Source organism: Halictus rubicundus, chromosome 3, assembly GCF_050948215.1.
Source record: "Halictus rubicundus isolate RS-2024b chromosome 3, iyHalRubi1_principal, whole genome shotgun sequence".
Taxonomy (NCBI): domain Eukaryota; kingdom Metazoa; phylum Arthropoda; class Insecta; order Hymenoptera; family Halictidae; genus Halictus; species Halictus rubicundus.
The window spans coordinates 2395529-2416649 of record NC_135151.1 but is presented as its reverse complement, the minus strand read 5'-3'; the positions used below and the strand labels follow the sequence as shown (position 1 = coordinate 2416649).

Below are 21121 nucleotides of genomic sequence, written 5' to 3'. Positions count from 1 at the left end.
TCGGCAGCATGATGCCGGTCGCGAGGCGTACGAAACAAGCCTGACGTTACGAGCCGCGTAGTGGCAAGTGCAAGGGTCAGAAACCTTTTCAAACTATCGCTTCAATATTGCAATGAGCAGTTTATAAATGGTCGATTGTGATTCCCAAAGGTTCAATACATGTCTGTACAGAGCCCAAATTTCGAATTTCCACCTCATCGGGGAGTAATTAACAATATTCGGCAGCATGATGCCGGTCGCGAGGCGTACGAAACAAGCCTGACGTTACGAGCCGCGTAGCGGCAAGTGCAAGGGTCAGAAACCTTTTCAAACTATCGCTTCAATATTGCAATGAGCAGTTTATAAATGGTCGATTGTGATTCCCAAAGGTTCAATACATGTCTGTACAGAGCCCAAATTTCGAATTTCTACCTCATCGGGGAGTAATTAACAATATTTGGCAGCATGATGCCGGTCGCGAGGCGTGCGAAACAAGCCCGACGTTACGAGCCGCGTAGCGGCAAGTGCAAGGGTCAGAAACCTTTTCAAACTATCGCTTCAATATTGCAATGAGCAGTTTATAAATGGTCGATTGTGATTCCCAAAGGTTCAATACATGTCTGTACAGAGCCCAAATTTCGAATTTCTACCTCATCGGGGAGTAATTAACAATATTCGGCAGCATGCCGCCGGTCGCGAGGCGTACGAAACAAGCCTGACGTTACGAGCCGCGTAGCGGCAAGTGCAAGGGTCAGAAACCTTTTCAAACTATCGCTTCAATATAGCAATGAGCAGTTTATAAATGGTCAATTGTGATTCCCAAAGGTTCAATACATGTCTGTACAGAGCCCAAATTTCGAATTTCCACCTCATCGGGGAGTAATTAACAATATTCGGCAGCATACATATCGTACATACGTAAACCTGTACTATCGATCTGCATTATCGACCGTATTCTATCGCAACGTACAGTGTTTGCCGCGGAGAGACCGTGGCGCTAGTAACCTGAACCGCAAAATTGTGCCTTTTTTTCTAGTCATTTTACGTCTTAAATAAGTAAGTAATCAATTAAAAATGCATACCACCGTGTTTGTACATGTCTTCGCTATGTCTGTATAGAGCCCTTTTTTCGATACGAACACTAAATCTCGCGAAATTAAGAGAATCTCTCAGCGGCAGCCATCTTGTGACGTCATACTTGCTTCAGAATTCGAATTTTCTGCCGAATATTGTTAATTACTCTGCGATGAGGTAGAAATTCGAAATTTGGGCTCTATACAGACATAAATTGGACTTTTAGGAAACACAAGTGACCACTTTTAAACTGCTCATTGCAATATTGAAGCGATAGTTTGAAAAGGTTTTGACCCATGCATAAGCATATGGATTTCAAACCCTGCCGGCCCCCTTAACGGATGGCTACTCTGTTGCGAATGGCGTCGCATAGCGTGTCGTGGCGTGGCGTGGCAGAGGGCCGACACCGAATAAAAACCGTTTACATGCGTCGAACTGCCATTCGATACGGGTCGATGATGTAAGCCGGTCGATTTCTTTTTTTTTCACGGACGCGGCCAGAATTCGATTCCGTGCGAAACAAGACACCGCGGACGCGAGGAAACAGAGAAACGCGCGCTCGCGATCCAACCGAGGAAACGCGATGGCTCGGATTAAGGGCGGCCCGGTAGCTCTTCGGTTACCTAGTGGTGATCGCCGAGCTCAGCTCTTTCCTGAACTGGAATCAAGGCAACGGTGATATTGTTACGCCGAGTACGCGAGAATCGCGGCGCGCGTGCCCCGATACACATCCTGGGCCACTTCCCTCCAAAACCAGAGAAAAACCCCTGCCAAACCAGCCCGATCATTCAAAAACACTCAGAGACGGCCCGGCCGTCTTTGGCGAACATTTCCGGGCATCATGCAGCATTAACCCCTTGCACTATGATTCAGTTTACGGTTTCAGTGATTAGAACTTTTTTGTAATTCGTAATTTCCTTAAAGAATGGAAAAAAATTGTATCGATAACTGTACATCGACAACGGCAAAATAGAATTTTATTTTGGTTTAAAGGAAATCAATAAGATACATATGTATTAGACTCTGTTCAGAATCTTCATCACGAGTATGACTCGATATGGCAAGGGGTGAATCAGTTCAGGCCCAACACGCATCCAGGGCTACTACCCTCCCAAAAAGTACCTCCTTCCCTTATTAGTAGATTTTATTGGAATAATTATCGGTGGATAATGTGTTAGTAGCAAAGATACCACATCTAGTATTCGACAGATTTACCGTTGCATTCGAGACGGTAGTCTGGCTCGTAAGGTTCCGTACACATCTGCCCACAAGATTCGATACCCGGCAAAGAGTGAACACATAGTTCGCCGCTCGGGACCGGATGATTGGTGGACGCGAGTCGCAAAAAATCAGCCGGTGACAAACACGCCAAGTGGGCGTCCATGTAGGCGTCGGTGACGCGTCGCCACGGTGCGGCGGCGACGCTCGTCCGATTCGATTTTCGCGGCTAGAGATATTCAAGGAAAACGGGCGTCTTCGGCGCACTTGACTTTTAAAGTGGCCACCGTCGAGGTGCCCCGACCTCGGACCTAGAAACCTAAGAGATACGGTCACAGAAACGGATCTTTGCCCGACGTCGACGTCAACGTCTTCTGACCTGGTTGAGATCATCCAGAACCCGGTGATCCCATTTTTCCTATAGATATGACGCTACTATTTTATTCGAGTCCCAAATACGGTGAACAGTATCCGACTGCACTAAAAGATCGTTTCGTTTTTGATGCGCAGAATGAATTATTTAAACATGTTGCTCTATAAGAATAACAAGATTGAGTTCATCTAGGTTTATTGTTACTTCAATTATATTATATTCTCGATTTAAAAACTTTATGCAATCATTTCGTACAAAAGAATCTTTATAATTTCAACAATTTTAACATAAAAAATCTGAGACTGTTTATTTGACTGACGCTGGTAAGTTTAGTGTTAAGCTAGCAAACGAAACAAAAGATTAACAAGTGATGAAACATTAGCTTGATCTGTTTTTTATATTTCTTTGACGAGCGAAGAAGTCTTCGTGTACGAAGAATGATTATTTAAATTGGATGGTCTAGAAAACGAACAGAAGTATCGTTAAGGCGCACGAAACTTCCATTCCGATCGCGACGGCGACCACTCGAAAGTATCTTATCGAGTATGTCTACGTGTCCGCGTAGAATCGATATATCCACGGTGAAACTATGACACGAGTCTACGCTGTCGTTCTACGCCGCTGAATCGCTGGAATAAGATCTCGGATCGTCGGAATTTTAGATCGTCGACGACCCAGCGCGGGAATCGTTTTTCGTTGCGTGATCGTTACGCGATCCGACGCGATAAGCGTCCTCGGCCGCGTGTGCACCAAAATTAGGATGTTTTCGCCGGTTATTTTGCAACCGATTATCTGTAACGCTTATCGCCGAAATCGCGGCGTTCTTTAAATACTTTGACACGGTGCTTAGCGGCGGCTATTTAAACCTCGTGTCAATTTGACATAATTTTCACTGATTCCAAATCAACTATTCTCTTCACTTCTGTGTATTAGCTTTCAGCAATTTATTTTTAAGCTGTCACATTTTACGAGCAAATTGTAGAAATGGACTGCTCAATTCTCCATCGCAAATAATTAAATTTTGCTAATCATTACGAAATGTCCGGACTTCAAATCACTTGCAGTTCGATGCGAAGTGAATGATTTTACGTGGAACGGTAAGTTGCAAATCTCTAGAAAAGTAATGAACGAAGAATTGTACAAATTTCTATACAGCCCAGTATCATGAAAACATGATGGAAAATTCTCAGATGAATTTTCCCAAAAATGGCAGAACACTGACATCTCGAAGAATGTATAAAATTGACACGAGGAAAGAATGACATTTGACGGAGTACGGTCATTGAGGATCGTACTGACAAGGCTTCCGGCAAGCAAAATATGAACGAGCCTAATAATAAGCCCGCGATCGTTTCTTTCTCTGGTATCTTTTCCCGCTCGTGCTGTCCATCCGTGCGATACACGTTTCCATACTATTTTTGTATTTATCTCGCGGCGGAAAAGAGAAAGAGAGAAAGAGAAAGAGACGGTCGAGAGTGTCAGCGTTAGATAAAAATACACACGAGCAACCGCTTCATGTAAGAAGCCCGCCGGGGTCGATCGAATCGTTAACGCGAACCACTGAAACAAAAGGGTCGGGGATCTCCCCATTTCGCGCCACCCCCGCGAGAGTCTCTCGGGAGTCTATTAAAAGCGTTGATACTTCCTAACGCAGCCCTCGTTACAACCTTTCGGGTCTGTTTCCTCTCGTTAGCCTCGCGGATGCACCCGCGACACTGCCATCGTAGATTAGACACTGCTGTGCACAGCTGCACTGCCGATTTTCTGCGTTTAAGGAGAAAATTGGTTGCCGAACAGTGGGAAGTGTCGTTTCAGAACATCGATATATCAAATTACTAGTGTTATTGCTCTCATTTTCGTTGGAACATTCAAAATTTGTGTACAGTCTTTTCTCGATATATGCCGCAAATACATGGCTGATACAAGTCGCAGAACTATACTCCGTGAGGGGCGTAGAACCTCGAGAGTCCTCGAACGCAGAGGAGTGTAAACATAATACGGGTATAAAGAATAGTATCTCCTGGACGATATCTGTCGCTGGCAAGACCCGTGTTGTTGACAGATATCGAGAAAACACTGTATAACTCTACATGGCTCCTGTTTCTGGCGATTCGTGAAGAACAGTTTTATTCTGCAGATTTAAAAATTTGGTAGACATCATTTTGAACGGATAGAAAAACCTCCCAAAAGAATTAGAATACTTTCCAAAATCGTGAAGGAGTCCCACGAAAGAAAACATTAAACACACGAATCTAAGTCTTTCTTTTTTAGAACGAGCAAATTACAATGCAATTTAGGATCGAGATTTTTAATATCAATTTATTCGAACGATCGGCACGCTCTCCAAATAAAAATCAACAGCAAAATTCTTCGAAGATCGAAGTTAATTATTCAAAAAAAAAAAGTTATTTCGGGAGAACGTTCCAGCATCCCGAAGAAGGTTACACCTCGCTTAAAATCCGTTCGCAAATATCGTGTTGCACATCTCGATATACATGTGAAATTGCAGCGAAGTGAAAATCTCGAAGTCGCGATCTCTCCAAAGAAGGGGCTAAGAGGATACGGCGAGCTGCAAATCACCCGTCAAGGTAGAATAAGCTGACCTTCGATAGCCATCGAAGGGAACACCGACAATGTTGCCGGGTCGTCGTCACAACTTGTGCAAAATGGCACAGTTTACACGGCCGGAGCATGAACAGCAACAACTGTTCGGATCGAACGATCGAAGGAGTCCGTAGACCATTTGTAGCATCCTACGCGCTTCTATAGGCCGTCCCTCCGCGGAGAGATCTCGTTCCGAGAACCGTCGCGAACGAAAGGAGGACCAGATTCCCTCGCAGCGAGAGGGGTGCACAATGTTGCAAGCTGGGTCAGCGATGCGTGCATATTCGTCGCGGTGTGCGGTCCCGACTGCATTTCCTGTTTCAGTCCTTGTGCAGTAGGGACAGCCCAGAATCCGACGAGGATTCGTGGCGGGTGCAGCCAACAAAGGATCGTCATCCGGTGTCCATAATCCTTCCAATGCTCAGGAATGTTTCCGAAAAAATTTCAATCCAGTTTTGTGTCCGGGATTCAGAGGAAAAATGACGATCCTAGTTCCGAGAAGAATTTACGAATCTATATGGCAATTAGTAGTCGTAAAAATGCAGATAAAATGGTCCCTTAAAATGTAAGGTATTCTTTCAGAGTGGAAGTTGTTCTAGATATACCAAAAATTATGTTAATATGTTTGTGAAAGCTATTCAAGATCTCGAGATGTAATTTGACGTGTGGTATTCCAGGTTAAATAACGTAATCTTGATACGTCGGCAAAATGGATGTCTTTTCTTTCAGACGTTTTTCTCGTGATTAATTTGTTCGAGGTTCTTTTTCGAACACAATTCCCAAGATCACTTGGAAGTACATCGAAAGGCACATTCCTCTAGAATCCTCTGAGGAACTCCAAAGGACTTCACATCCTCCCTTAGGAGTTATCATCAGAAGTTAAAAAGAGCTTTCCTTTAATAGTCCATGGGGGGGGGGGATTATTTTCAAGGCCGTTACAAATAAGGGGATGATTAGGAATACCAAAAGGGCCCCCCACAATTCTTAACCATTTCTCCAAGAAGTCAAAGGTCTTTCGACAACAGATTTAGCCATCCGAAGGGCAAGGAATTCTTCAATGTTGTTAGGAAAGCTCTAGAAACGCTCTTAGGAATTCAAAGGACGTACTTACAATTGGGCAGGATCATTAGGAAAGTTGCTGGGAGGAGATGGGAACCTATTCCGAAGGACCTCAGAAAAATGTTTTAGAGGTCTTCTTCAAGAACGTAAAGTCACATTTACCAACATGAAGAGAGAATAAATGCGTCACTTTCTGTTTGATTGGGCCTTGTCGCATGAACCAACGCTCCCGTCTTTTCGGCCAATAATAAAAGACACGGTTCAATAATCACAACGAGAGCCACTCCGCAATCATTCCTTTACCTAGTCTTCTGATCTTGGAACACAGAGAGCAATGGGCTGTGTTATTGAAGAGCAACTGGAAGTTTCCGGTGGAAAGAGGTCCCTAATATTAAACAGTGTCATTAGCAGGTGTGTAAGACCCTTCAAGACAGGCGAGTCCACATCCGGTGGATGGATCGTGGTTTTTGCTCGGCACGCGAGCAATGAAGCGAGCGGAACAAAATTGCAACGCCACATCGCCGCGGCTTGGCGCGAGTAACCGGTCGAAGGGGGCCGCGCGCGCGGCAAGTTTAAAAGTTGCAACGGACTCCACATTCCAGACGCTCTCCTCAAGGTTATTAGCCATTCACCCAAAGGCCGAGGCACTCGGATGGCCTATACACCGCGTGTGCTCCCCCCATTGCGATGTACTAGCGTGCACTGCGGTCTGGAAAGCGACCGTACTCTCTTGGTCGCCGAAATTGAAATCCGCTTCTTACCAAAGAAAAAAATTCACGTAATGCTTTCCAAGCCTTAATTATTTACATTCCCACGGACAAATTGAGATCCTCAGATTTTTCGTTTATCAAAGAATCTTCCGACAAATACCTCCGGTCATCAGATTGTCACAATCTTAACACTCTGAATGCCAGCTCAGCAACCTCAAAAATCCTATCAGATAGAAGTAATTTATTTAACGAAATAAAAAGTGAAATGTTTAGATGTGTGATGGTGAAAGCACTCCATCACTCTTCTAATAGTTTGCAGATTCTAATCAAACTTGCTACTCAATGCATTCGCATTTGAGTACCAACGCCCATAAAACTCACATAAAATCAAACCAACTTATTTAATAGTACAAGAACCGAATTTTTGTAAAATTCTCATACCTCGTGGATTGTAATTAAATTTGGTTTACTTGATAGATTGTAGTAAGAATTGAATTCCCAGCTTGACGTAGCACTCAAAGTGTTAACGAAAAAACTCATTTGCAAATTTAGATAAACAATTCCGGCTACCGTTCGTGGGAGATACGAAACACACGCACCCACACACACAAACACATTTATGAATAATATATGTATGAAAAATTGATGTATGAACTCTCTGCATGCATGTTAAAAAATTCAACATCTGAAAGTTTAAACTGCTGTGAACCTTTTTATACTGTTTGAACAGAGTTTGAGGAGTGCTTGTGACACAGCTAAATGTTGTTTGTCCACACAGAAACTTGTACTTTAACGTTCCACGTAATGAGAATATGAAACAAATTTTAGTTTCTCTTCGCATACCAGTATGCGTTCGGAGCTATTTGGAGGGACAGCGAGGAGAATAATTGTTTAAATTGGGCAATAGGGTTTCGGTTACTGACATTTCTCCGATGCCGAGGACGACATTTTCAGAACTTTCCGGTGGACCGAATGAATCACCCGAAGGACAATGTTCTAAGAGCCTGGAGAAGCGATCGAGAACGATCGAGACGTGCTGACGTACATGGTGCCCCATCTAACACGGCATGGTGCCTCACTATCTTGAATATTATCTGGCACTGCACATGCTAACATATTCATAATGTGAATTTACATGATGAATGAACATATCAATTTTTACGTTGTAACAAAGTGTGTCTACAATGTTTTAAGTACGAATGTTTTTATTTTAATATAAGGTACAAACATCGAGGTTGTTCCGCCCGATACGGAACACCGTACTTGGGGGTTCTCTGTGAGGGCGCATGGGGCACCGTACAGAGGTTTACTGCTTCCGCATGTCCTTCCGGGGTACCGCAATAAACCGCCGCTATGGGCCGAATTGGGGTAATTCTAAGTTATCATTAAGGGGGCCGGCATGGTTTGAAATCCATATACGTATGCAAGGGTCAAAATCTAGAGAAACTGCCGCTTCAATATTGCAATGAGCAGTTTAGAAGTGGTCAATTGTTTCCTAAAAGTCCAATCTACGTCTGTATAGAGCCCAAATTGCGAATTTCTACCTCATCGTGGAGTAATTTGTAATATTCGGCAGAAAATTCGAATTCTGAAGCAAGTATGACGTCACAAGATGGCTGCCGCTGAAAGATTCTCTTAATTTCGAGAGATTTAGTGTTCGTATCGAAAAAAGGCTCTATACAGACGTAGCAAAGACATGTACAAACACGGTGGTATGCATTTTTAATTGATTACTTACTTATTTAATACGTAAAATGTCTAGAAAAAAGGCACAGGATAACATAGCGTGACAGTCAAGGCCAAATGCCTGCCGGCCCCCTTAAGGCCTGCAAAAATCATATTTCGAACCGTCCCTAAAACTATTCCAAGGCCAACATGTGCAAACCGTATTTTCTTTTACCTGCTGACTACCCCTATACACCCCGCTTCTCCTTTCCAATCCTGTATATTTGTCTCCACTTTCCTTAAAGAGGGGAGAAGCACAGTAACCGTCACGCTTAAAACATCGAAACTGTATCTCGCTGCTACTGTTAAAATACATTATTCAAACCTCCATCGACTCGTTTCAATTAAGTTCTACACAACATGTACTTAATATACATCTCGATAGGATTTCTACCGCACAAATTCCTCCGCGTCGTTTGATCGTCGCTAAAATAATTGTCGACGCCGCGACGTACATACAGAGGTTATGTGTGGAACACAATACCCGATACATGGCCGCCTCGTCCCTGTTCGTAAGGGTTCACTCTTTTGACGAAATTTTCAATAACATTTTGGCATAATTGCGGACTAATTTCATTAACGGTGCGTCCAAATTCAGAAAACTCCAAAGAAAGAAGTCCAATAGCGTCAACTCGCACGATCTTGGTGGACATGAAACTTCGTCTACAATAACTGCATTGTTCCGCCCGCAGCATGGCCAGGTTGTGCCATCTTGTTAAAAGAACATGTCTTCTAAGTCCATGCAGTTCAATCCATTCCATAAAATGTTGGTTATCGCGCCACGATGACGAACACCATTGACGATAGCCGGATTCCCAGCAGCATTCTCGAAAAAGTACGGTCCAATCACTCCTGCAACCCAAAATCCGCAACGAACAGTGACTCGTGGTGGATGCATGGGAAGCTGTTGAATCACTTCTGGATCTTCGGTCCCCCAAATTCGACATTTTGTTTATTCACGTAGCCACTAAGTTGGAATCGCGCCTCGTCGCTGAAGATGATTTTCTTCGAAAAATCACCACCGATTTTCACCATTTTTGTAGCAAAATTTTCACCATTTCTTTAGTGAATTTTCACAATTTCTATGCGTTGCTCGATCGAGTAATTCTCCATTACAAAACCTCAATACTTCCTGATGTCAGTTGTTGAAGATTAGTACTCTATGTTTGTCACAACAACAAAAAATGGCGCCCAATTTAAAATGTCAGGACATTTCGAGACACCTTTTATTATTGTAAGACAAACTACCTGCTCCTGTTCTACAAGAAATAGGCATGTTTCTTTTTTCAGAATTTCTACTCAAAAGTTGTACAACTGGTTCGATTTCTGATACAAGTTGCATCGCGATTGCGAGGTCCGAGGTGGTGAAACGTCGGCGTGTCGGACAGGTCGCCGTGAAAGCAAACAATCTGGCGAAGTCATCGGCTGGAAAATTCCTGAATGGTGAGTGGTCGGCGGAGCGCAAGGTAGAGATCATCGACTGGTTTCAACGTTCCCATAGAGACCGCTCGGCGCGGATGGCAGCGGGCGCGCACGATGCGATGGGATGGGATCGTTGCTGCGCTTGCCACGGTGCCGGGGCTCAACATTGTGGGGGCGTGTCTGCCCTCTAACCGGGAGGCCAGATCAAATAATATATTCTCACCAGCAACAACGTTCCAATTAATTGCAACATGCCCCGGCCGGAGAGCCAGTTCCGAACCGGTTCCGATCGGAACGGATCGGAAACCCGACGCGCATTCGTTCCGGATAATGGTACCTCATTCCTGGCTCGATCGATCGACAGCGAATGGAAGAACCAAGACGACCGTGTTCGGATCATACTAAACAGGAGACTCCGGGATTATTATGGCTCCCCTAACCACTTCTCCTCCTCCTACTCCCCCTGTCTCCCAGTTTGCATACATTTGGCCAGGCGTCCTTCCAATTCCGCGGAGAGAGACTTGGACGACGACGACGACGCGACACGGCGTTCTTCTCTCGCCAAGACAATAATAAATACTTCACCGCCACCGACGCTCTGACTATTAATACGTTCGCTGCCGGACACCGGTGGGCGGCGCCTCGGGCCGGCAAATTCGAACGCGACGCTCGCGAACCGTTTCGAGCCATTAACGCCGCGATCCTGGTTCGAATGGATTCGAATGGACCGTTTTCTATTTAGGCCATTGATATTGTATATTTAATGCTGTTTTGATTGTACTATTTTCTTTTCTTTTTCTTTGACCCAATGCAGTCCTCGTTTTGTTAAAAATGTAAAGAGATTGTTGTTCGCACACCTACTCTCCCTTTCCCAACAATATTTTACAGGATAATTCACTCACTAACAATGTACAACACCAAATTTGATCTGCAACAACTGTTGGGTGATTCTTACGGGATTCGTCATTTTAATACCAAATCCGAAAGCAGAATTGCTCTATCACGCAACGTTTTCGAAAAACATTGGCTTTTGAGAAATGCATGATTTTGATACAAATATTAATTTATTAATTACGCAAATATTAAACATGCGAGAAACTTCAGGTTTGAGTCAAAAGATAGAGAGGGCGCTTAACATATCCATATAGTCAACTATATTTTTATGTATTTCCTAATAGTTGTAAATGCTTGTTTGAAAAAGTGCTAACGCGGGTACTTATACGCTTCATTTTTGTATTTATGTGAAAAATCTTTTATCTAACAGGAATTTACTATACAGGCATGAATTCTACAGACATTTCTTGTAAAGAAACCATTCACGAAAAGTATTTGGTTCCCTTAGTATATGAGCAGGTTAAGAAAATAATCATGGACAGCTTGTGCGCGACGAGTTCACGCCACGCGGACATTGCAGCGTTTTCTCGACTCGCCAGGGCCGTAGCTATGCGTAGTCGACATTGGTAGTAAACGTTGGTATTAAACGTTTGTAGGTCGTTGCAACGTTGACCAATTTCAATGATTTTTTCGGTATGTATGTAAGTTATCGGAATCTACAAAACACATTTCTTAAATTATCGTTGTAGGCTCGGATAAAAAAATTGAAAAATCATAATTTTTTCATTTTTTTTATCACTACAACCAATTGAAATCTAAAGAAATTTTTGTTTACTCGTTGTCTATCAAACGATTCCGTCTAGCATCTAAAAAAAAAATTCAAGTCGTTTGGACCAATTTTAAAAAAGTTATGCGATTTTTAAAAGTGTCCACTTAATATCGTCCCCGAGTGTGTTGTGCGATGAAGATTTCACACAAAGTCTAACAAACTTGAATGTTATGCCTTTCTCTTTAGACGGAATACAATTTCATTCTTTTGTAATCAATATTTAAGGATTAAACATTCTTTTTTCTCCTGTGGGATTTTTGGTGATGAAGACGTTCTAATCAGTGTAACCATAAAGAGAATAGTATGGCAAGGGGTTCAGGATGGTAGAGAGTACACTTGCAAGTATACAAGGATAAGGACAAATAAGCTAAAATAGTATACCAAAAATTGGTATGAATGTTTCGGAAGAAATACGAATGTGTATAGTTATCTAATCGAGCGCGCTGCAGCATAATCTTTCAAAAAAGCGAGAACACATCTGTAGCCGCGGAGAATCGCCGAGACAATCGATAATTTGCTCGACAGTAACTGAGCTAATTAGAAATTAACACTTCGCGGGCCGCTTTTCGACACGCTCGTCGTCGGTCATCCGTTGGAACGCGTCAAAGCACTGGGCCACCGTATTAGATTTGATTCTAATTGCAGCCATTATTGGAAACCGATCTGTCGTCCGTTCGGGAACAAGATCGTCTTATGTTCAGAAATATCCCGTGTGAAATTGATCGATCCGCGAATACCAACGATCACCCACAAAACGGATAATTCTTTTTCACACATTTTGTAACGCTTCGTCCCACAACAGAATGTTTAATGCAACAGTGCAGCAAGTCCTTAATCTACTACTATTCATCTATTCATCTATTCTATCTTCTACTATTTCGTATTTCATCTATTCATTTTGTAACGCTTCCTTCCACAAGAATATTGAACGCAACACTTCGGTAATAAGTCCTTTATACGTCCACCACCAACGACACAGATTTGTGACATTCATAATCTCGCTTACTTGAAAATTGTCAAATTTATTTCGTGCACTTTGTTATTCAAAGCCAGAGTATACGGTATAATATTCAGAGAATTACAGTTATTTCTCTATATTTGTCGCCAAGACCTGGACGATAAACGTCGCGGAATTATCAAAGCTCGAGACCTCGGACGCCGAGGAGTGCAATCATAACATGGCTCGGGTATGTCTCTTGGACGATACACGACGCTGACAAGACCCGTGTATAGATATATATCGAGAATTCACTGTATTCACAAAAGTAGTTACGTAGCATTGAAAATTTACTGAATTTGTTAGTAAGACTGCAAGTATTTGTCCCCCTCGAAACACATGGTTCAGACACACTCCATGAAATACGTTCTCGTTTCCGAAAGTTTCGAAGGACGCAAGATTGTTTTACATTTTGGTCACGTTGCTCCCTCGTCTCTCGCATGTTTCGATTACCCAGCCAATAAGGTTAATCCGTCCGGGGAGTAATAAAAATTTGTTCGCGTTAGAAGCATGATTCAAGCCGGCGCCGGCGAGTCCTGCCAAAAGATTCCGGATTCGTCCGCAAGACCGATGCGCCGATTATACTGTTTGGAGTGTTCGGAATACCGCAAATGCTCGTCGCAGAGTACACCCCTAAAGCTTGGCCCCGATTTTCGGAAACGCCGCGGTATTATCGTTCTCCGTTTCGAGGCCAGCCGAGAGAGCAGCACTTCGGAGACCATGTGGATAACAAATCGGCTTGCTCGTTGCATCGCTACACTCGATTGACATCCACTTCCTCCGCAAACAGGAATTAAACAGAACAATCCGAACACTTTGCATATTAAAGTCTACTTCCTTGATGACAACGGCTGAACAAAGAAAAAAGAGCGAGGTGCAAGCAAAGGGACGGAAACCCTCGAAATCAACCTTTGATAATTAACCCTTACTTAGCAGTCGAATGGCGACTGTAAGGCGCCATTAAAAATTGTAGTATCATTATTCAAAATATTTTTTAAATTCTTAAATTTGTGTGTGTTTAATAAATTACCAAAACTTCAGTATTGTGCGAGTAAATTGCACCATTTTTGTATGCATGACATGAAAAAAAAAATACATAGAAAAGAAATATTCTAGGTCGGAAGGAATGTTTCATTTGAAGATAAAATAGCTTCGAGTGCAAAGGATTAACACAGATTCGCCAAATATCTGATGACATGAAAAACAGTTCGTATTGTTGCCAGAGTGTGAGTTTTCTGTTGTACAAACTGTTTGTAATGTGACGTTTATAATCTCGAAATTGACTGAAAGATAGTCTAATTAATCTTACACGCGTTACTATTTACAGTCGTAGTGCACAGCACAACTGCGTAACTTTCTTGTATCAAATTGTTTCAATATTTCGTAAAACATACAGTGTGTCCCACGAACTCTGTCCACTTGAATATCCTGGTTATTTCAAACAATACGAGAAAATGTTACTTATAGAAGTTGTAGGGTTTAAGAAACTACATAATATGGTATAAATGATATTCTTGCAAGTGGAGGCATATAGAGATCACCTTTGTTTTTTTAAATGGAATGTCCAATTTTTTATACTCGATTTCGATAGATTGGCGTATTCTGAGTATAAAAGTACTAACGTTCTAAAACTTACCATCGTTTCCATGAAGAATGTTCGAAATGTCGGCCATCTGCAGCGATGCAACATCGTAGTCTTTGAACTGTTGCGTCTCTTACACGTTTTATTGTTGGAGCGTCTATTATAGCACACGCTGTGCTAATTCGTTTCTTCATATCTTCCGAAGTTGTTGTGCATCTCGATACACAATATTTTTCAATATTCCCCAAAAGAAAAAATCTAGGGGCGTTAAATCTGGACTTCGTACTGGCCAACAAATAGTGCTACCGCGTTCTATTCATCGATTTGGGAATATTTCATTACGTGTACTTCTCACCCTTCGAGCGCAGTGTATTGGACATCCATCGTGCTGATACCACATTATCTGACAAACGCTTAATGGAACGTTTTCTCATACATTTGGCAATGTATTTCTTAAGAACGGATCATATTTTTCACCAGTATAAGTGCCGTCAATGAAATAAGGCCCAGTTATTTTTTGTCCTATGATTCCACACCATACATGAATGGATCAACGTCTTTGATGATCAATTTCTCGTAGCCAGTGAGGATTTTGAACTGACCAATAATGCGTGTTATGTAAATTAACACGCTCAGTGCTGGTAAAAGTAGCCTCATCGGTAAATATTATTAAAGAGAAAAACAGTGGATTGATTTGTAGCTGCTCTTGAGCCCATCCACAAAATCTAACACGATTTACATAATCCATGTCATGTCATTTCTGGTGAAGGCTAATATGGTACGGATGATATTTGTGACGAGTGAGAATTCGTGATGCACTACTTTTGCTGACATCGGATTCCCGCTGAATCTGACATACACCGATATGAGGATTATGATGTACCATTGCAACAACATTAATTTCGTTATCTTCATCACTACATACAGGCTTTTCACGATTCATCGTACGAACAGCGAGACTTCCAGTTTTTTTTAATTTTTTGGATATCTTTCAAATACCGTACAAATTTCGAGCCACATTTGCGTATCTCTTACTTTCTCCATAAATTAAAAACATCTCTAATTGTTCTTCGAATGAAAATTTCATATTGACTATCTCTGACTGACTCTGAGAGACGTCGAAAGCCTACATATGACGTAGTGAGCATATCCTTGAATACGTTCCACAATGGAAGTAATAGAATGAAAACAGTCAAATATCTCAGCAACGGTAAGTTTTAGGACAAATACACTTTAGTACTTTTATACTCAGAATACGCCAATCTATCGAAATCGAGCATAAAAAATTGGACATTCCATTTAAAAAAACAAAGGTGACCTCTATATGCCTCCACGTGCAAGAATATCATTTATACCATATTATGTAACATTTTCTCCTATTGTTTGAAATAACCAAGATATTCAAGTGGACAGAGTTCGTGGGACACACTGTATAGTCAATAAAACATTTGAACGGTGAAATTAGGCTGTGAAAGAATTACGTTTGCTAACGTGTTAATTGAACGAAACATTTAAATAGCGAAGCAGCGCGGCCGATTTCGAGCGAAACGGACAGTGTGCGACGCGCAGTATGGAACAGGAGTTTAAAGGCTCGTACAGACCTGAACATCTCGACGAACATTGCGCCGAACAGCGAACGAAACGCAAAATCGACATTCATTTCGACGAACCGAACGGCGCGATTTTGCGTTTCGGTCGCTGTTCGGCGCAATGTTCGTCGAAATGTTCAGGTTTGTACGAGGCTTTTGATGTATGTCGAAAAACCGACAAGTGATGGATCGACCGCGCGCACGAACGCAAACGGGTGAGCATACAAACCTGAACATTTCGACGAACATTGCGCCGAACGGCGCGCCGAACAGCTACCGAATCGCAAAATCGCGCCGTTCGGATCGCCGAAATGAATGTCGATTTTACGTTTCGTTCGCTGTTCGGCGCAATGTTCGTCGAAATGTTCAGGTCTGTACGAGCCTTTAAGGATCGGTGTCCGAAAGTCGAAGCCGAGTTGCGTGCCAGTTGAACGTCCTGCGATCGAGAGCGGTCACGATTCCTACGCGTTTCTGCCGCATGAGGGACGGAGCAAGAGGGGAACGGGAACGGGAACGGGAACGGGAACAGGAACGAGCATGGGACGTTGGTCGAAAAACGGGCGTCGCGGCCGCATAAATTATCCGGCGTAGCGTTTGTCATTCTCGTGCTTTCGGCTCGTTAAACCGTGACAGAGGCCGGAACGCAGCGTCGGGGCGCCTCACGAAAGCCGAGCAGCAACGCGGGTTCTCGCTCGCTCGCCTATATCGTGCGGCTTCGCACGAATCTCGCGTCTCGTCGTCGCCGAGGCAGCACGAAATGCGATTACGTTGCCGGTGTATTGCCGGTCGTGTTTCCACGTGTAATCCACGATTTGCTCTTTTCTGCCCTCGGCCTCGACTGCGCGGGACTGCGGCTCTCTCTCTCTCTCTCTCTCTCTCTCGCTCTCTCGCTCTCTCGATTGTACTCTCGACGACTCTGTGATGACAAGCGGCTCGATAATGTCGTTAAAACCGCCCTAGCCTGTGTACACGATATATCGCGTTGCCAATGACGGATCCGCTCTCCGTAGCCAGCGAGAAAAGAACCCCGATCGATCGATCGGCACTCTGCGGTGCCGAGCCGCCAGGATTCATAGAATGCTCCGTTCCCTATTCGAATTGATCTGCGCCGAGGGCCAACAGTCGACGATAGAATTGTTTCAGGCAATAACTCGAGGGGAAACAACCGATAACTGGCAATAGGCGAGAGTGCTCTCCAATGAATAAAGTTTGCTCGACTCCCCTTGGAAACGGGCGAGCTGCAGCGTGCGCCGGCTATTAGGTGCCCGTGCCTGCGCTCTATGCAACGATACGTGCATTCTGACCGCATTTTTCAGGTGGGAGTATAATTTTGTACGGATACGAAAACCAACTTCAAAGAAGAGGACAGTTTCCCCGTTGAAAGCTGTAGAAACGTAGAGGATGCTCTGATTAACACTGTTCTGGCTATGCAGACGTACGGGGCTACGAGACCACGCCCGCAAGCAGTACTATACGCGAAGAGATCAGTGACATCCGCGAAATCACGCCCCTTAAGTCATGCTTTATGTAGAGCGTCGACGAAAATCACGTCTATTGAGAACGCTTTATATACAGAATAAGCGATATTTTAATCGAGGGCAATGAAACCACGCCCCTTCACATCACTATGCAGAAAGAACTTAGCGAAATCGCGAAACCTCGAATCTCAAGTCGCTCTATAAATGGAGAGCTACGAAATTTTGTTTACGAAAAGCACTCTATATACAGGAAAAGCAATGTTCTAATTCGGGGCAATGAGACCACGCCCCCTGCGATCGCTAGACACAATGAGATCAGCAAAATCGTACTTGTGAGCTACTTTAACGCCCACTCTTAGGAGCACTAAGCAATTCGTATACACGGGAATCAAGGTTCTAATTGAGAGCAATAAAACCAGGCTACTCGAGATCATTGGACACGAAGAGACCAGTAAAATTGCACTTGCAAGCCACTTTAAACGCAAAGAGTAATATAACCACGCCTACTAAGAGCACTCCATGTACAAAGAAAGCAAGTTTCTAATTGAGGGCAATAGAACCACGCCCATCAGATCACTGTACACAAACAGTCCAGCAAATCGCACTCTTAAGTCACCTTAAACGCATAAAGCATTGAAACCATGCCTCTTGGATCGCTGTATACAAGGTGAGCAACGAAGCCACGCCTGCTAAGAGCAGTCTACGTACAAAGGAAGCAAGACTCTAACTGAAATCAATGGAACCACGTCCCTTCAGATGATTTAACACGCGGAGAGCAACGATATCACGTTCCTGAAGATTTCCACGGATCTTCCATCGCTTTTTGTACTATCACACCTGCGAAGCACAGCTGTTGCTTCATCAAGATGAAGAGCAATGACGCCACGCCTACTCAGGATATAAAATAATAAATATTTCAGGAACGACGCAAACAATAACCTACTGCTGCTACGTGTTTCTATTATGAAATACAACAACATAAAAAGTTGTGCTCTAAGAATGTTACGAATGGAGATTACTGTGGCTCCGACAGGAATGGGAGCACCGAAGCCACGCCTACTGAAAACAGCCTGCACCACACCGTCTTCTGTCGTTGACGTTCCATCACTTTTTCATTCTTTGCTTGTCGGCGAGCAAGGTCACACCGTTCGAGGGCAACGAGCGTTTGCCAACATAACTGCAGTCTATCTTCACGGTCTCCGAAGCCTCGAACAACCAAAAGTACAATGTCTTCTTTTCTCTTTTCGGCAAAAGAAACAGCGTGTCGTGGAAAGGGTTGTAACCGGGCCAGAGCCCGATTCTCGTCGCATTCCAGGCCATAATTCTACAGGAAATCGAAGTAGAAGGAACCCGTTCGCCTGGGTACACTCGTTAGAAATCGGTAGCGATATTGGGAGCGGAACTATCTCGCGAGGCCACGCGAGCACCGCGTCTCGGGCTGTTATCGGTCGAAACTCTGTGTCCCCAACCACCGTACGATCGTTGACCAGCTTACAGCAAAGTTGCTACTCTGCCGATTCGGATCGTTGCTCGTTCGCGGACATTGCGCCCGGCGTCGCGTCGCCTACCTCCGTTCATCCTTATTCGACGCGCGATTTAGGGTTCCGGGTCTCACCGCGTCTCGTCTCGTCGTTTCGATCCAATAAGCCGAAGCAGACGGAAGCGGACCGAAGCTGTTCGATATTATTCCAGTGTGCTCTGGCGATACCCAGAATCTGCAGACGCGAGCTCCGCCGGAATTCAATTTGCGTTCGGCCAGCACGGAAGTGGAACCAGTTGCTCGCTCGGTACGCACCGAGCATCCGGAAACCGAGCCGATGAATCACCGGATATCGCTGGTTAGGGGCCGCTGACGTTTCCGATAACCCAGCAACCGTACAGTCTCTCTATCTCTCTCTCTAGCATCGTTGCTGCTCGTTTCGGAACCCGGAAAGTTTCGACAAAATTGCTGTACCTCGAGCTGCAGCTACCCCTACGTCGAGCTCCTCGGTTATTTCGGCACCAGAAACTTTGGGGACGTTTCGACTACCTTCGAGTATGGTCGCAGGGCTGCCTATTTCGAGGCCAAGGGGTTTCAGAAGGATTTGCGTAATCTTAAGCTGGTATCACAGTTGCAGTCACCTCTTTACCAATCAGAAATTGATAGATAGCTTTTCTCTTTATATTGCAAGCAAACTACGAAGTTCCTGCGTGTACAGTACGTAGTACAGACGATCTTCCATTGCGTCAAGAATTCTAATATTTTCAGCGATTTTATAAAGAGTGTCTCAAGATGACCTGACATTTTAATGTATCAATGAAACGTATTTTTTTGTTTTAAGTACGATTATTTTTATTTTAATATAGGGTATAAACATGGAGGTTATGTGTGGAACACAACATCCGATACATGGCCGCCTCGTCCCTGTTTGTAAGGATTCACTCTTTTGACGAAATTTTCAATAACAATTTGGCATAATTGCGGACTAATTTCATGAACGGTGCGTACAATCGTGCTTCCTCGAGCTCTGGAATGGTATGTGGATCATTGGCGCACACTTTTCCTTTCAGAAAACTCCAAAGAAAGAAGTCCAATGGCGTCAACTCGCACGATCTTGGTGGACATGAAACTTCGTCTGCAATAACTGTATTGTTTCGCCCTTAGCATGGCAGGTTGCACCATCTTGTTAAAAGAACATGTCTTCTAAGTTCATGCCGTTCAATCCATTCCATAAAAAGTTGGTTATCGCGTCACGATGACGAACACCATTGACGATAACCAATCACTCCTGCAACCCAAAATCCGCACCGAACAGTGACTCGTGGTGGATGCATGGGAAGCTGTTGAATCACTTCTGGATCTTCGGTCCCCCAAATTCGACATTTTGTTTATTCACGTAGCCACTAAGTTGGAATCGCGCCTCGTCGCTGAAGATGATTTTCTTCGAAAAATCACCACCGATTTTCACCATTTTTGCAGCAAAATTTTCACCATTTTTTTAGTGAATTTTCAAAATTTCTAGGCGTTGCTCGATCGTGTAATTCTCCATGACTAAACCTCAATACTTCCTGATGCCAGTTGTCGAAGATTAGTACTCTATGTTCGCCACAAAAAAAATGGCGCGCAATTTAAAAGGTCAGGTCATGTTGAGACACCCATTCGTTTTGTCAACGATACAAATTTGTGGTTGATTTTGCCTTGAACAGCATGATGTAGATCAAAACCGTAATATAACAAGGGGCTTATGACCACCACATAAATGGAAAGCTGCGAGATAAAAGATTGAAGGTGCATCAATGTTCTCCGCTCTGCACTTTCTGTCAGAGAAGCGACGAAACCGGTTGCAACAGTAGTTGAAAAGGCTGACCGACGCGACGCGACGGACGAAGAAGACGCAAACATTGTTAACAATTCCCGTCGGCGACTCGTTCATTCTGTTTTGCCGGAGCGGAACACACGCTATAAATACAGAAAATCCACAATCTAATCGTGACTCAAATGCTTTGGCGTGGCTATTAGTTATTCCGGTGACTAAGTAGTATTCTTTAGCAATGCGCGATAGGCGCAGCGAGACAAACAATCTGACTCATAGTAGCCGTGGGGTTATCCGATACCGGTCCATGTCGCGTTTTTCGTCGTCGCTTTTTCAGCCATTGTTTAAACGGATC

The 21121-nt window shown here is 43.7% G+C and overlaps 1 protein-coding gene across 1 annotated transcript in view; it reads left to right on the top strand.

Annotated features, from left to right (window-relative positions):
- The window catches only part of Tdg (Thymine DNA glycosylase), a 614020-nt gene that overhangs the window by 56811 nt on the left and 536088 nt on the right, over window positions 1–21121 (top strand). The window lies entirely within an intron of this gene.